Source organism: Amphiprion ocellaris, chromosome 3 (genome assembly GCF_022539595.1).
Source record: "Amphiprion ocellaris isolate individual 3 ecotype Okinawa chromosome 3, ASM2253959v1, whole genome shotgun sequence".
NCBI classification, from domain to species: Eukaryota; Metazoa; Chordata; class Actinopteri; family Pomacentridae; genus Amphiprion; species Amphiprion ocellaris.
Genome location: NC_072768.1, coordinates 787,887 through 805,827, shown reverse-complemented (window position 1 = coordinate 805,827; position 17,941 = coordinate 787,887). Strand labels below are relative to the sequence as shown.

General features: G+C 39.3%; 1 protein-coding gene across 3 annotated transcripts in view; it reads right to left on the bottom strand.

The window, feature by feature from the left end:
• Positions 1 to 17,941, bottom strand: part of cdh13 (cadherin 13, H-cadherin (heart)) — a 446,773-nt gene that overhangs the window by 213,828 nt on the left and 215,004 nt on the right. The window lies entirely within an intron of this gene.

The following is a 17,941-nucleotide window of genomic DNA, read 5'->3' as shown; positions in this document are numbered from 1 at the left end:
ATTGTCAATAATGACTCAAAAGCTGTCCAAAATAACTTGCAAAACAAGTTGAAATCAGTCTAAAATGACTTGAAACCTGCTCAAAATTGCTCAGAATTTCTCAAAACGTGTTAAAAATGGTACAAAATGACTCAAAATACGTGCAAAATTTGGTAAATCTTGGCGTAAATGACCCAAAAAAGTCCCAAACAATCCTGAACAAGTCCCAAATAAAACTTAAAATTTGTTCCAAATGATTGAATTTGTCCAAACGAATGAAAAAATGCCAATAATGACTCGAAATGTGTCTAAAATAACTTGTAAAACCAGTTGAAATTTGTCCACAACTATTTTAATTGTGGTAAATGACTTGAAATGTTTGGTTTAATCAGCAGTCGCTCTGCCTGCTGATTAAACCATTTTACATAGTGGACACTTTATATTCTAAACTCCATTCATTATATCTGTAAACTGATCTCCACCTTCTGCTGTCATTGCATATCCAAGGACATTCTCATTTGTACATTCTGTCACTACTGTATATTCTATATTATATTTTATATATTATTTTAAAATTTTATTTCACTTATTGTATTTATTTTTATTTTATTTTATTTTCACTTTATACCCTTATATTCTGTGTTGTCTTATGGTTTACCCCTCCGCTGAATATCCACGCTGCTTTAACAACTTAATTTCCTTCCAGGGATTAATAAAGTCTGAAACACAGTCCTCTGCAATGAAAATCTGTTTGAATATTTTATATGAACCACATTTTATGTTTAATTAGGAACACCTGGACACCTGCATTAAACAATCAGCTAGTGTTCACATCAAACATCAGAGTGGGAAATAAAATGACCTTGCTGACTCTGACTGTGGCATGAACTGGGCCTTGTTTTAGTCCCTCTGAAGCTGCTGGTCTCCTTGGAACAGTCCCTAGAGTTCACTAAGAATCATCCAGTGAGCTGCAGCTCTGCTACTTATGACAGAGGTCAGAAGAAAATGGAAACGGTTGAAGCTGACGTAAAGGCTGCTCTTTTGTGAAGAGCTGAAAAGCATCTCTGAACACACAAGACACCCGCCTTGAGGTGGATCGGCTACAGCAGCTCCTGTCCAGGTTCCACTCCTGTCAGGAGAAATGTGAGCCTGAAGAGGGAACCAACACCGGACAGCTGAAGATGGGAAAAATGTAGCCTGGACCGATGAATTTTGATTTGTGCCGAGGCACACAGATGGTCGGGTCAGAAGTAGGCGTCAGAAGCATGAATCTGTACACCCAATGTGCTCTGCATCAACAGCCCGGGGCTGGTGGTGCTACTGTGGGTAAAGTTGTCTAGGAGTTATTTGGAAGCGATGCTGTGTCTGACCACGTCCATTTATGGCCACAGGTTACTACGATCTGACGGCCACTGGGATGTTAATGCACCATGTCACAAAGGTAAATTCATCTGGATTGGCTTCAAGAATATGAGTTCAGTCAGTGAATGAACCGAACAGCTGACTGGAGTCGCCACTTTCAGCTCATAGTACAAACATGATAAATCCACAGAGCTGCCTTGCAGTGTTCCAAATATTGAATATTTTTCTGCACAATCCACATCTTTTCAAAGCCCTGACGTGCACTAAAACTAGCCCATGCACTCCCTGAAATGTAGAAGGAATGAGACTCTAGACATGTTAGATTGTCTGTTCTTGCATTAAATGATTTAAAACTACGATGAAACATTATTAAAATGTTTCCCATTAATTTACCAAAACTGTTCAGAAATTCGACTTTTCAAATCTTATAACTTTCACGTGTTTTTTGTGACAGTATGAACCCTGAGGCTGAAAATTTATTGTCTACTAAATCACAGTTTTTTACTTGAGTTCCTGCATACATTATAGAAAAAGGAATCATTAAAAGAGTTTCCTATCAACACTCATCATACTACTAAGAGTAAATACTATGTGTTTCACATTGTTCTCCTAAAGTGTTGGGTGCAGATTCTAACTGCCTCTCTCCTTGTGAAAGTATGTAGAAGAAGGTTAAAAATGCAGTGTGGAACATGGCAGACTACCTGCTCCCTCTCTAGATACAGATACAACAATTATCAGGTAATTATCCATTAATGAAAACAGAATTATGAATATTATGTTCCATTTCTGCAAATAGATCCCCTAAATCTTGCACACTGGACCTCTAAAGCATCTAATTAATTTACTATATAAATCCTTAAGTACTGTGGCTATAAATTATATTTACCTCAACGACCATTTTATTACACTCTTCTAAAAAAAGAATGTTTTTCCACTTAACGACTTCAACATTAACGAGGTTTTAGAAAGACAGACTGGCCTCCTCGGTCCAGTCGGCCGTCCAAAGTCATCAGAGGTCCGTCCTCTCCGGGTTGTGAGCCTTCGCTGTCACAACCAAATTGTTTGATAGGGGTTCTTTCTTCACTTAATCTCACACGCTGCCGTCACACACTGACACTGACACGCATGCCGATGAAGGACAGAAATCTCATTAAGATCAACGAGATTGCAGAGATAAAATGTTACTCAATAATATATCAATCATGGTGGACTGAATCTGTTAAAAAAAAATACAGCAGCACCACCTCAACCCATACACACAGAATACTGTATGCCTACTATATATATATGTGTGTGTGTGTGTGTGTGTGTGTGTGTGTGTGTGTGTGTGTGTGTGTGTGTGTGTATATATATATATATACACACATATATATATACATATATATGTATATATATGTATATATATATGTGTATATATATATATATATTTTTTTTTTTATCTGAATTAATTCCACAGTGTGAAGGGGTGGAGACAGGGAGAGCAATGCTACACAACAGAATCCACCTAATCTGAGATGCCATCATTACCATAATTTCATTACAACTCCGAGGTCATTGTTCCTCTGGGCGGAGATGAAAGTGAATGAGGCAACTCGACTGCAATCGACTTCTGCGAGGAGGACAGTCAGCGCTGTGATTAGTGGGACAGGAACATCAACCAGGAGAGATGAAGAGGCTGCTTGACATCACACATATGCAATCTACATGTGAAGGTCTGCACCGCTGCTGCACACTGAAGACACCAGAAATTCATCAGACGTGGTAGAAAATATCAAAAAATAAAATTACTACTCAGCTTCAAACAACCATCTGTCACAAGCGCAGCTGACTATTATGGGCTTTTGTGTAGAAAAGCTAATTTTTATATGATCAACACCAGTGGTACTTTGTTTCTAGTGATTTCAAAGAAATATACAGTATATTCATGGAGAAAATGCAACCACAGGGCAGATATGATCAGCCCAAACATTCCTCAATACATTCAGATCATACAGAAGGAAACGACCCAGAACAGCCGTCACTTACATTATATTAAACTTATAAAAGGCAGACAAAATCCAACAGCTTAAAGGCAAAAACAAGCATTTACAAACCGTGGATAGATTGGGAGATAATGCACGTGCAATAATGATGCTACATCTTCACTGTAAAATAAATATGTGTGGATGTGTATGTTTACAAGTGTGTGTGTGTGTGTGTATTTATATATACATATTTATATATATATTTATATAGTTGTTTACATGTATATATTGGAACTGTTTAGAAATTTTTCTGTTTGTTTTTGTATTTATCAGTCTGATGGAGAGCTTGTTGCACCGGAATTTCAGTCATAATGTGCACCAACTAGTGTATGTTCTGGCTGACAATAAAGTGGCTATTCTATTCTCTATTCTATTCTATTCTATGTTTGTACTTTTTTGTTTAGCTGCACATTGGAATGAATTGGTATTTGGATCTGATGATGCCATCAGATGAAAAGTTAGTATTTGGCGTTCATCCGGAGGGAAATATGAATGTGCATTAAAAAAATACACAGCAATCAGTCAAATTGTTAGCAAATCTCCATGGAAATCACAAACCAAAATGTGAATCTAACAGTGATAATAAAGGGATGTCAGAGGGTCATTAATCCCGACACTAACTGGTATGTATTCATTTAAAAAAAAAAAATGTATACCGACGATCAGCGAGAAACTAAAAAAAAAAAAAAAAAAACAGGAGAAGCTAAATCGGCCGACCGACCGCATCATGAACATGGCAAAAACTCACCAGTGTCCATCCTCACAGCTATAAAGTCAATCAGCAGCAAAAAAATCACACCTGACATTTGATTTTATGATTTAAATGTTACACTTTAGCAGTCAGACAGCGTGTTTGTACCCAACACCAAAACACATCACTTTAATTTGATTATACGGCTTGTCAGTGTTGTTAAGATAACGCTATTATGAGAATATACACTGAGTTTTTAATTGGAATGTCTGAATCTAGGATGAGATAAAACAGGTTATTGTCAGATAAGATGCTCTACAAAAATTAAGAAAATATTATCTATGATCCTTTGCTGTCAATAATTATAAATAAAATATTACCGGCTGACTGAAGTTGCCTTTTCAACCAATTACCGTCGAAGTCTTCCGGGAATCGATGGAGATGCCAGAATTACCTCTACTGCTCAGGACCATGAAAGCATTCACGGAGGCAATTAGAAGGTTCTCTGTTGTGTGTCTGGAACATAAATACTGTACCGATGTTTTCCCTGTGGGACTAAACAAACCAGTGCATTTCTTGATAAATGAATGCAGAAAAAGCAATTTTTATAAAGCTTCAGGGAAATACGACTCTGACAGCAATCTATTTTTATCAAGCACTATATGTTTTATTTTCATCACTGAACCATTTTTCAAGCTGTCAGAGTGAAAATAAAAATAAATGGAGGAAGAGAAGAAACAAACCCCCAAACCTCCATCTCGCCATCACTTCACGTGGCTGCAGCCGTTCCAGAGCCCTTATCCATACAGCCGTCCCTCCATAGCAGCTAGCTGCTGCTTTCAGACACTTGTCTTTCACATTGTCCCATTCCTTCTGATTTCTGCTCACAATTTTATTACTGAGCGGTAAAAAAAAAAACAACTTCCATTTAATAGTGATGTACAGCATGTGCTATGATATTTGGAGATTTGACAATTCCATCACAGTTGCAAGCGTAGCGCATGTGTTTTGGCAAAATTGGCGACGGCATGATTACAGCTCACTGCGGTGATGACAGGACCACAGCAGTCCTGACTGATGGATACATCTCTCTGCCCTACGGAGTTGATTACAGCAGTAAATGCACAGCAGGCCGCCGCCTTGTTCTCATGTGTGAACTTTGTCATCTCTGCTTGTCTGACAATCCCAGATCAATACTCAATCAAAGGGGTTTTTCTTTTTTTTTGTGCCTTTGGCAATTCTGCTGCTGCTCGGTGCAAAACTCACAGGAACTGAGCTGCCAACCAGCCGGCTGTCATCTAGAAAAGACAGGACTGTAGAAAGAGATGAGAGAGGACAGGAGGGTGGGAACAGAGATCCTCAGTCACCTTCTACAGAACATCTTTCACTCCAACACACTGGGACACAGCGGTGAGGCAGACTGAGGAGACTTTCAATCATATTTACATCAGATAGAAGAAAATGACAATGAAGCTCTTTAGTGAGACGGCTTCCACTCCATTTCAAACACCACCGTATCACTCCTGGCCCTGGTGCTGGAGGTCGGCCAGGGTGGTAGTAATTATGAGCTTAATTGGAATCCTTTTGACATTTCTACATTCAGCGGAACAACAGAAAACCCACATCTACTGTCTTTTCTGTGGTGTTCTTTCAGTAAACAAGCTATAAATACACTGCTCTTTCATTTTCCATCTGCTAAGGCGCCGCTCTTCTGGCAATTATCAAAAAATGCTGAAAAGCGAGAACACAAGGATACCAAATGGAGATATGTGGTGTTGACAAATGAGGGAGACTCCATTTTTATGGCCGAGGCTATCTGGATATTCAATTAGTGAAGCTGGTTGGAGCACTTATGGAGGATCGGTTTCAGTTTCGTGGTTGTAGTGAATTCAATTACGGAAGAAACGGCAAAGCTGATCTTTCTCCAGTTTCTGAATAGATATCCCTGGCTAGAAAAATGATGTTTGTGCTCTCAAAAAAACAAAAACAAACAAACAACAGATTGCATCAAACTTTTGGAGGGATGACTTCTTCAAATGAAATTATATGAAAGCTATAAATTACATTAAGTCGGAGAAATGAGCTTTTCCTCTGCAATCAGAATGAATTTGAATGATCAGTCTCATCCCTCTGAAAATGTCCAAGCATGTGAACATGTGAAGAAATGTTAATAGTTTTAAATCAACATGCACAGAAGACTGAGTTTAAATTACAAACTCCATTAAACTGAACACATTACTGGCATTATCATGTCCACCCAACCCATCAAAACAATATTCCAACTTAAAAGGTTTACATTAATCAGTAAATTAGATTTTACACCCATGCATTTAATTAAGTGGTGCCTTTGATTACTTTATGGAGTGTAAGGGAGAATACTATGTTTATTTTAAAGATAGATTCATTCTATGAATTAAAGCAACATGAACAACAGTCTGCAGCCATGCTGGCGGCTTGCTGGGAGTGTTTTCATGAGAGCAGAGCAATGCTGAAAACAGATTATTAAGCCACCGTGTTCAAAACATCAACACTGAGATGCTGAATGCACCATATTTCAAATTGCTGAGACATTCTGCACAAAACCACAAATGTAGACATGTAGGCAGAACCAAGAGAAGCATCACTGGTCCACAAAGGTCATTTTTGATTTAAAACATCTAAAGAAGGTGGAGTCGTGTCGATTTTTTGCAGAGCATGGTGGTGGCGGTATCATTCTGTGGATCAATGTTTGAAGCACCATAACTTAATGTAGCTGGAGTCTTGAGATTTTGCATGTTTATTTATATCCACACATGGTCTTCAATGGTACAACTCTGCTGTGATATAATAACACAAAGCAGTTACTTGCTGGTCAAAAAGTGTCAAAGTGTCTGTCTACGCTGATATTCCACAAACCATAAAATATTTATTGTACACCCTGTGATTGGCAATAATAGGAGCTTTAAAAAAATTAGTGAGCCTACACAATTTCAGGACTCTAGCTACACTATTTCATTTCATTCTTATGTTATGGCCTCACCATCATGACATCCTGCTATCCCTACTCCAACACCTCCTGCTATCCTTACCCCCCTCATCCCCACTCGCACCCAACCAGTCAAGGCAGACGGCCACCTCCCCTGAGCCTGGTTCTGTCCAACGTTTTCTTTTCCACTCCCTATTTCAGAGTTTTTTTTCCCCATTCCTTCCCACGGTCACTCATAGGGAATCCAAAGGCATCTTTGGATTGTTGGGTTTTTCTGTTCTCTGTTTCTAAATTTGTATGGTCTGTACCTTACTATGCTAAGTGCTGTGAGATGACACATGTTGTGAATCTGCTCTATATAAATAAAATTGAATTGAATTATGGTACTTCAAACAGTTCCGCAAATTGTTGCGAAGAAAATGATGCAAAAATCGACACGACCCCACCGTCTAAGAATTTTTTACTCAAAAAGTTACTCAGTCCGTAGAAACTGTTTTGTGAATTCATTCTGCAGGTTTTTGTGTAGATTTCCTACTAAATGAGACTGTACATGTAAATTTGGTAGATATCCACCTATTTTTAGTGCTACTAAAGCCTCATTATCTTCAGCTGAATGTACGGATGCATTTTTACACAGAATGTGGATTATTACCCCCTGGGATCTCTTTAACTCTGAACATGACAATCTGTTGACAGGCTTGAGACAGAAAAAGTGTTACTGTGTTAATCGCACAGTCACACAACAACACAACAGTTCCAGAAGTCAGTATCTGCTAAGACAGTCTCCGCTTGGAAACATTTCTGTATTCAGGAAAAGGCATTTTAAAGAGATACCTTTTGAAGAAGCTGGTTTTCCGATATGGAAGGACTATGACGGCTGGGATCAGTCTTGTGAAACAAAGCGGGGAGATAATCTAAATTGGAGAATCTGGAATGTGATGGGGGTTTGAAAGGGACAACGGCTGTCTTTTCCTGTCAGAGAAGGGGAGCAGAAACGGTGCGATGGGGAGAGATTGGTTTGTCCGGTTGGACTGAGGGTTTTGAGGCTGGAAAAGAGGGACAGATAATCAAGCCTGAGTTGATGTGGGACTTTGTGTAGGGGCAAAGGAGAGGAGATACTTTTTAATAGATTAGAAGCACTCAAGTAGTGGAATGGCCACCAGGGAGGCTAAGAGTTGAGCCACTGTCACACTCCGAGTCCCTAATCCTCCACACACTTTCATACAGCCAGTACTGGGGATCCACACTCCACTGCTAGGCAAGTCTCTTTCTCTAAAATTAGGAATAAATTTTCATCTACATAACACTCACGCATGACAAGGAGAATGGAGTGAAAGAGAGAGGAGGCAGAAGGAGAGAAAGTTGATGCTATTTAGCTTTGGAATGATGCAGGGAACCACAGAAAGCCCAAAAGGGAGCAAAAATAATTTACTCCAAACCACAGAAATGTATTCAAATAAAGTCCCATTCACATATATTCAGATCAAATCACTGTTGAAAATAAAGCCCGTTTAGAATACAATTTTTTCCTCTCAGTGGTGTAATGCATATCACTGCCTATGGTAATTCAAAAGAAGATAGCTCAGTTAAGAAGGCTCAGAAAAATCAATGATGCCTCACTGGTGAAAAGAGAACAGATGCATATGAATGAGTGACGGCTCAAAGAGGTTCTGGCTGGATTAGACCTCGCATTTCTACCCACCGGCCACAACAACTTCACATTACGCTGCACTGATATGGTCAGAATGCAAACTTTCATGTAGCTATCAAACAATTATCCATCACAGTCTTTCATTTAAAAATGTTATGTGCATTTTGCTTCATTTATTGTTGTTGTTTAGTTTAGACTTTGCAGCTATCCATCCATTATCTATACACCGCTTAATCCTCACTAGGGTCATGGGGGAGGATGGAGTCTATCCCAGCTGACTCAGGTGAAGGCAGGGGACACCCTAGACAGGTCACCAGTCTGTCACAGGGCTACATACAGAGACAAACAATCACTCTCACATTCACACCTATGGGCAATTTAGAATAATCAATTAACCTCAGCATATTTTTGGACTGTGGGAGGAAGCCGGAGTACCCGGAGAGAACCCACGCATGCACAGGGAGAACATGCAAACTCCATGCAGAAAGATCCCGGGAAAGCCGGGACGTGAACCAGGGATCTTCTAGCTGCAAGGTGAAAGTGCTAACCACTACGCCACTGTGCAGCCCACTTTGCAACTACCCGAGACTAAACATGACTCAGCAAGCAATTAAAGGGAAATAAAAGTTAACCATGTGGGCTGATTACATACACACACACACATACACATCCATAAGTGCAAGACGGGGGTAAAAAAAAAAAACCTAATTCATCCAAACACAACAATGGCCCAGAGTTAATTGGACAGCCTCCTCAGTAGATACCTTGGACATTAATTTGCCAGACGTTTTCAGTCTGACAGGCTGACAATGAGGCAGAGAGGGACAGCAGGTCACCTGGTAGGGTGTTGGACAGACTATTCTCTGGCTAACAAAGGGATAAACAGAAAGCTAGAAACCATAATGGGACAAACAGGCAGCATCATGCTACAAATTACCTGCCAGTTTTTGTGTGATCTCTCAGTTGAATCATTAACTATCTCCTGAATCAATCGCTTCATCTGCTTCCACTGACTAATGACACCAACCCTCCACGACTTCTACTAGCCTCTTCCTAAAACTTACCAAAGGCACCTGCACTCGCTAGTTATTGATTTTCCCTCCACCTTCTATTTTGTAGAGATTTTTCTTGGCCGTGCTGGCAGTGTGAGGTTCCTGCCCTACATGGCATATGGCATTTGTAATATTGCAACGAAAAAGAAAGCAGTGCTTCGAGTTTGAGTAAAAAGAGGACCAAGAACAGGACAGAGACTTTATTTATGACTGCAGTTTAGAACAATGCTGTCACCGCATGAAGCTTCAGTGATTCTTGACAAGTAATCAACACAAAGCAGGGCCGACTAAGACGTGTGTTTCCTGATGGCGTCGGGGGTTTGAGGTGGCGAGATGGTGAACTTTAATTTTGTTCTTGGCTTTCATTCATGCAGAACAGAATAACAACGTCCTAACACGTCCATCCAGCCCGTTTCACATATCCATCAACATCAAACAACATAATGGTTAAAACGGACGTTTTTAAAAACAGTTCTGGCCCTCCCTCTCACCCACTGCATGATACTGTGGGGTCTTTAAGCAGCTCCTTCAGCAGCAGACTGAGACATCCACCCTGCAAGAAGGAACGCTATCACAGGTCCTTCATCCCATCTGCTATAAGACTTTATAACATCAGCATCACTGGCTGATGTTAACATAAACTGGACTATATCATATCATCTTAAACCACGGTAAAATCTTGCAATCTTCCACTGCTGGCATCTTTTGCACGTTTTACAGTTACATGTATTCCACAAGCCACTTCATGCTGATGTCACTTATAGTGTAGTAATACTGTATTTATTCATTTTTCATTCTTGTATATATTGTACATATTATTATTATTATTAGCATTACTGTACATATGCTTAGTGCTGCTCTGAAAGATGTTTGCTGCTGTAACACTGGAAATTTCCCCTGACGTGGGGAGTAATAAAGGATTATCTTATCTCAATTCTGAATATATCAGGAAGCTTTTCTAGTCAGGTTTTCAAAATCTAAAGAAACAAAAACAAGAAACAAAATGATAAAAATGAGACGCAAAGTGACAAAAACAAGACCCAAAATGGCAAAAACAAAACACAAATCGACAAAAACTAGATGCAAAATGACAAAAACTAGACAGAAATTGACAAAAATGAGACAAAAAGTTATACATGAGACACAAAATGGAAGTCAGCTAACTAAACAAAGCATGTTTTCTGACATTAGGTAAATCTGGAACTGAACAATAAAAACTGAAACCTCAACATCAACATCAGTCCGTCACAATATTCTGTTATCTTCTAGTAAAATGATTCATACATGTATGAAAGTCGTTGGTATTCATGACTTTATGAAGAACTGATCGATATTGTGATCCACAGAACGGCTTTGTTTACATTTTAGCCGGAGTTTGGATGGAACTCCAACATAAATCAAGGACCTCCTGTATTTTGTTGTTCTTCAACAGGCCACATTTTAACTTCTCACAACAGGAAGAAGCCCATGTGAAAGTAATATCACAATGTTAATGATGGCTCTGTTCCATTTAGTGTCTCAGTGAGCTACAAGGTACAAGACCACAACCCCAGAGAGGACCGGAGTCATCATTTATGTTATTAATTACACTTGTGGTTTATCTCAAGTCAACATATCTGCTCTGAAAAAGATCCACTGGACGTCAGGAGCATTTACTACCACGCCATATCCAGTTACACATGACATGATTTTATCTGTAGCGCTGTGTTTATGCTGCCATGTGTGTGAGAGATGAGAGCAGAAGAGCGGACCAGATCCATCCTTCTCTCCCATCACAGCAGGAGCTCAGGCCTTAATTACTTCTGATATAAACACAAATTAGTCTGGAACACAAACAGAGATTCGGCTATGAGTAATATCTTCATTTATACCCCATCATGTCCAATTACACAAGATATATCACCTAGATGCTAGATTTAACTTGTCTGCCTAGTGTTGGCAGTCCAAAGATAAACAGAAAATTACCTCCTCCCCAAAAAACATGACAGTCATTTTCCAGCAGCATCCAATTTCTAAAATTTAGATTCGACTCTTTTCTTCCTGTGATTCCACTGACAGTGTGGCTGACTGTCATTTAGGTTTGTTTTGTTGATGCCAGTGACTCTCAAGTGACTCCCAAAAAGCAAATGGAGAAGACGTATGACAAACTGATTCTGAATGTAACATCAGCTTAGGTGTGACTGTTTCTGTTAAGCGTAATTAGTGATCTGTGCAGTTTCACCTGCTCAGGAAATGCATTTTTTTTATGATAGTTCTGGTAATTTTGCATTTACTACAGACAGTTGAGATTCTCCACTGGTCATTTTGCAGCCATGAATGTATTCTACCTTCCTTTTTATAAAACCATTACTTTTTGTCCATCATTTCACATAAAAATTGACAGTTTGTTGAACTAAATGCAATCTTTTCCAAGGAATTTCAAGTCTGCATTGATTATTTGTTAACATTTGATGCAGATAGCAATGGTATGACATAATCATGCAAACATAACAAAAGTGGTACATCAACTTTGCATTATTTTATTTTATATGTCTGTGTCAGTAAGCAGCTACACAAGGGTTTGATTTTGATGTAGCCAAGTGGTTCAAAATTGGCAGTTTAGTGTGAAAATCCCAACCAATGCAACACACTGCTGTCATACAGGTACTACACTTTATGTTTGATCCTTCATGAACACTCCTGCTGCTGTTAGCGCTCACTCAGCTAAAATGTGTATTTATCTGCTGCTGAAAATAGTCCTCTACAAACACATTACTGCTCCTGTGTGAGCAGTGTTTCATAGAAGGAACAACAGGCGCTTGAGGAAATTGCTGCTGATATTTTTTTTTTCATTTTTTGTGATGGATTTTTATTCTGTAGTGGAGATGACGTGACGTGCAGCATGAGGTCCGACTGGCCGGAAACACCAACCATTAGATGGCTGCTGGGATATCATACTGTATGTGGCATGTTTTCCGACTGCTTCTCCATCGAGTTGCTGCCTGAGCTATTCTTCATTTTTATTATTTTTCAAAAGAAACTGTTTTGCGACAAGCTCTCGAAACATCTCCGTCGAGATGTTTCTTTCGTTTTCTTTTCCATTCAAGATTAGAGGAGTAAACAAAGAGCCGTATATCTATGCAAGTCACAAATACTCTTGCCAGTACTTGAAGAAAAATCACAATGTTGCCTAAAAGGAAAAAAAAAAATCAGAAAACTCCAAGTGAAGTGGGCAAAAGAAAGTAAGTCAATATCAGCAGCTCGAAAAAGTTGGCAGATGGAGCAAAGATGGAGAGAATAGAGAAACGGTAAATATGGTGGAGTAGGTTGGTGTGTACTCATAGCTCAAGGGAATGTAGGGCATGAAGGAAAAAAGAGAATGAGAGAGATAAAGTGGAATAGAGACAGGAAAAAAACGAAGAGTGGAGGAGTAAACAGAAAAGAAGGAGAGGGCTTGCCAGGAGACTCAGGCTTTGGCTGCCTTTGTTATCAGTTTGCACAGAAATGTCAGAGCGCTGTGACATTTTCCCCTACAGCTTCCCCTGCTGCCCAACACACACACACTGCTGCAGATTACACACAGTGTATGGAAGGGCATGATGTGCATGGATATTCACTTAAAGCACGTAAACACTCACCATATGCACATACAGCACAGCAAACACGTGCTTTCTGGGCCAAATGGAGTTCAGTTTTTGGAATAAGGCATTTTGTAGCACTAAAAAAAAAAAGACAGAATATTTAATAAAAAAAAACAAAATACAACTCTAAAAAAAAAAATCAAACTGTGAAAAACACTCATTATTGACATCAGAATAAAAAGTGCTTTCATAAATACTAAATTCTCCAGTAAACACTCAAGCAAGATCTCATTCAGATAAAAATCAATGAGACATTTTGTTGTGGTAAAAGGGAGGTCAAAAGTTCAGAGGTGAACCAATTCCACTGAACTATAAATACAGTTCTGGCCTACACTTTATTCTACAGGGATTTACTTATGAGCGTCTTTTAATGCCTCCGAGCCAGCAACAGCTGAGGCCAAACACACAAAGTTTGGTGTTTTGAGCAGTTCTTCCACTCCTCTGGGTTCTGATCACACCTGTCTTCAGAGGGCTCCCTCCATGGATTTATTAAAATGAGCTCAATCCCTCGTGTTATTTGAAGGAAAGTCGAGTTGAAACTGGATGCCTGTATTTTTTAAAAATCTTTCAAAATGCTCTATACTTCATAAGGCCCAAATCAGGGTGAAACTGAGGTCACTCTCACCTAAAACATCTCCATGAACAGCTTCTTTAGCAAGCAGAGGAGAAAACGCTGTAATCAACAGTTTTATATTAAAAATGGAACAAATGATCACTGCCAGCAACTTTACTATTTATACTTTTTTCAGCAGGAATAAGCATTATACACTTCCTGACTTTGTCATCATTTTTTTTCCTATTAACACAACTACTTTATTACAAGTTCAGAGAAACATCATACTGGGATGTTATCAGCTGTTACCACAGATCATTCACTCTCCAGTACACTCAGCAGGAACATTATCATCCATTCTGATCACTAATGAACAGAAAGTAACCCCAACGACGGTGGCTACCTGTTGCAGTTGGATGAATAAGTACATGTCAAATCTCTAGAGGAGCTTTCACCATTGAAACAAACAAAACTGAGCTTTGTAATGTCATGTAAATACATTAATGTGGTAAACGTAGCAATCAAGCATTTAACACAAACTATAATCACCTAATTAAGCTGATTTGGTGCCTAACTTTAACCACTAGCTGGCAATTCAAGTCAAGTCAAAATTAGAGTCACAAAAAAAAAAAAAAAAACATTAAAACTAGAATTCTGGTCTGAGATCTCTTGGTGATGGTCTGGTGACCTTCCAACCTCAAAACTGAGGATTTTGTTCCATTAAAACTCCATTAAATGAGGCAGTAATGAGCTACTGGGTCTACTAGAAAGTGGAGAAGGTCCCTCCTGGCCCATATGTATGAAAATGATCCCATTTAACGGGCTGATAACATCTGAAACAGACAGTTTGAGCAAGAAACACAAAAGACAGACATGGACAGAGAGTTTGTCGTTGTTGTAGTCAATAAAAACATCAGTAAACCTTCCTCAGTGCTAAAAGCAAAGGGTTAACAACATCTCTCAAGCAACACAACCTTTTTGAAATCTAGCAGTACTGACCAGGAAACCTACAGGAGAACCAAGAGGTTGTTTAATAGACCTGAACTCACTGACATGACTCTTTCAGATAGATCTGAAGGTATATGCAAGAAAAAGAGCCGTCCTCAGAGCTGCATCTTTCATCGTATCTCTGAGCTCAATTAGGTCTGGCATCCATGGCAACCAAAGTACAAAGGAGCTGACAGACCACTCCATACAGGAAATAAAACCAGTTCTAAAAGCATTTACTGAGTGTCTTCTGGATATCTAGTATTTTCAAAAAGGATTCAATATGAGATAATTTCAGAGAAAACCAAACTCAGTCCCATCAGGCCCAGTAGCAGGAAGGTCTCTGGATCATATCAGATCTAACCCATAATGTAAAGTCAGGTTCTTAAACATTTAGAGGTGCTGAGCCGGCAGAAGTCAGAGTTAACTTGTCTACTAAACAGAGTCGGGGCTAAAAGCTGCTACGATGCGATGATTCAGGTGTTTTGTGAGGTCTGGTACCCACTGGGGCCAAACCGAGGAGAGGTTTTCCTGCTGGGTTCTGTCATATTTCTGCTTCGGTCCCATGTGGCGTTACTTTCTCATAGGTAGAACACACAGAAACACACACCGACTGCAGCCTTCACACACATCACACACCGAGCTCGCATATATGACTGAGTGATACAAAAATAATACACAACAATAGGTCAGGAATCCACATTATGGAAATCATATATGGAAGCACAGAATAAACAAGCAATTATTTGGTATCTTTCTTGTTTTGGCTGCCTTACAGCCAGCTTTCTGACAACTGAATCCCATCATTTCAGCCCAGTTACGGCGAGATCAAAACATCAAAATGCACTTTTAGTTTCACTGCATTATTCTAACAAGATTCCACTGTGCAAGTTTGTCAGCCTATTATCCCGTTGTGTACAGCTGGTAATGACATGCTGCTGCTTACCGCATGTATACCGTCGCATAAGCAGCGTCTGGATTAGCAATTCATAACACAAGTTCATGAAGTCGTCAGCCGCTCAAAACGTCTTGATGGGAAAGTTCGTGTGTGCGTGTGCGTGTGTGTGCGTGTGCGTGCGTTGACTGAGCCCTCTTACCTGTTGGTGATTAAGGTTTTTTGTCTGTTGGCTTTTGGTGTTAATGATGTGAAAACAGTCAGAAGCATCATGGAAGCTGCAGTGTATAGTTTTTTTGTTTTCATGTCATCCTTTTATTGTGTTTTCTACTTCTAATCATATGACTACAGTCTAGATTATTTCCCCAAACAACATGTCTGCTCCATGTTTACCCTCAGGACAAATAGTTAAGGGGCTCCTTTTTTTTTAGTCAATCAGTGGAAAGCAATTCTAGGTGAGCAGCAGGAGCTGACAAGGTGAAGCAACTGATTTTTGCTAATTTCATCATCAAAATGTGGTGCAACTGTGACAGCTGGAAGCGCTGAATGACTGGCAAAGCAAACGGTAAAACACATCACCTGAAAGCAGCACAGTGTGTCTGCCTCAAAATGAACTTTAAAAACAACAACAACAACATTTTCCTGTGATATAAATTGAAACATAGAGAATCTTGTATAAAAAAAAAGCATTCAAGAGCAAAACAAAACCTGGCAACAACAGCAGTTTGTCCAGGATGTGACGCCTCCACAGTTCTCACCCGTCATATAGAACCATTGTATGGAGGATGACAGTCATTCACACCACAGCTGGACGTGAAATAAAAAAACTAAAGAAAAAAACATACCTACATAAATCTTAATTTTCATCTGCATTTTTTAACACTCTAAATTCCAAAACCTGACAGCAGATTTGTAAGGCTTTACAAAGACACCATTAATCACAGCCAGGAATCATTGGCCTTTCCGACAGTCCTTGAACTGCTCATCTGTGGCGTGCCGTTCAGTCGGGAAACTCAAACAAATCTTAGACAAATTTCACCGAAAATAAAACATTTCCTCAAAGTAGTTTCTGGACAAAGTGCACTCCTTGGGGCAACCATGAAGCTATCAGGGGTTCAGCTGTGATGAACAGGTATGTGACAAAAATTCAGGTACTTCCTGACTGAATTTGGATAAACTGCAGGCTGTGTTTCCACAGAGCAGATAGGAGAAAAGAAAGCCTCTTAAAAATGTAAGTAGTAAATCATCTATAGTAAGTACAGGCATGTTTATTTCCAGACTGGTAGTATCTGTGGGAATTTGAAGAACAAAAATGTAAAAATTCTATGTGTTGATTCTATATATTTTGAAAAATCTGATCAAATAAGTAACAAAGGAATTCAATTTCTGTTTTTTTTTTTTTTTTGTGGGGGGGTGGGGGGCGGGTCCGATTTGTGGCATTATAACTGTGTCAAACTGCACTAAAGACAGTTTTAGGTTCCTGTATTTGGACTGTTTCCATAGATTTACCCAGAGAGCTGAAGGAGTTCAGAGGCTTAAAAACTGCATAGTAGACACACAGACAGGTTCAGCTTGTATAAGGGGGAATTAGGTTAGCAAAGTAGAGCTTTCCTGAAATAGAAATGCTGTACATTGAACCAGCATTTATTTCTATTCCAGCCCAGTAAGGGATCGACTGTCACATTAAAACAAGAAGTGCTGCTGCAGTGACAACAGCTCAGAGAACGGAAAAGGAAGCTGTTGTGACAAAGTGACAAACACATCTTCGTGAATGTCAGCATCTACAGTCGGAGCCAGAGGTGAAAAGTCTCATCAAAGTCTTTCATTCTGAAACATCTGGCTGTGAGGTGTTGGGAAGGGAAGGTGGCAAAGGTCTGCAGCTACTTGTGGCACAAAGTAACGTCTGTCATTATATATTATTATATATGAAGAAAAAAATCTAAAGAGGCAAACATGGGCGATAATTTCAGTTCTGATTTCCTCAAATGTTCAGCTCTTGCATGTGGAATAGAGGGAATGACAAAAAGATGTTTGGTTTTGTTGTAGACTGTCTCATTTTGACAGATATTTAACTCCAGCATGAATTTGCTGACCTTTCATGTTGAGATTATTTGACTGATTAAAGCGATTCTCTCACTAAATGCATTGACAAGATGTTCCAT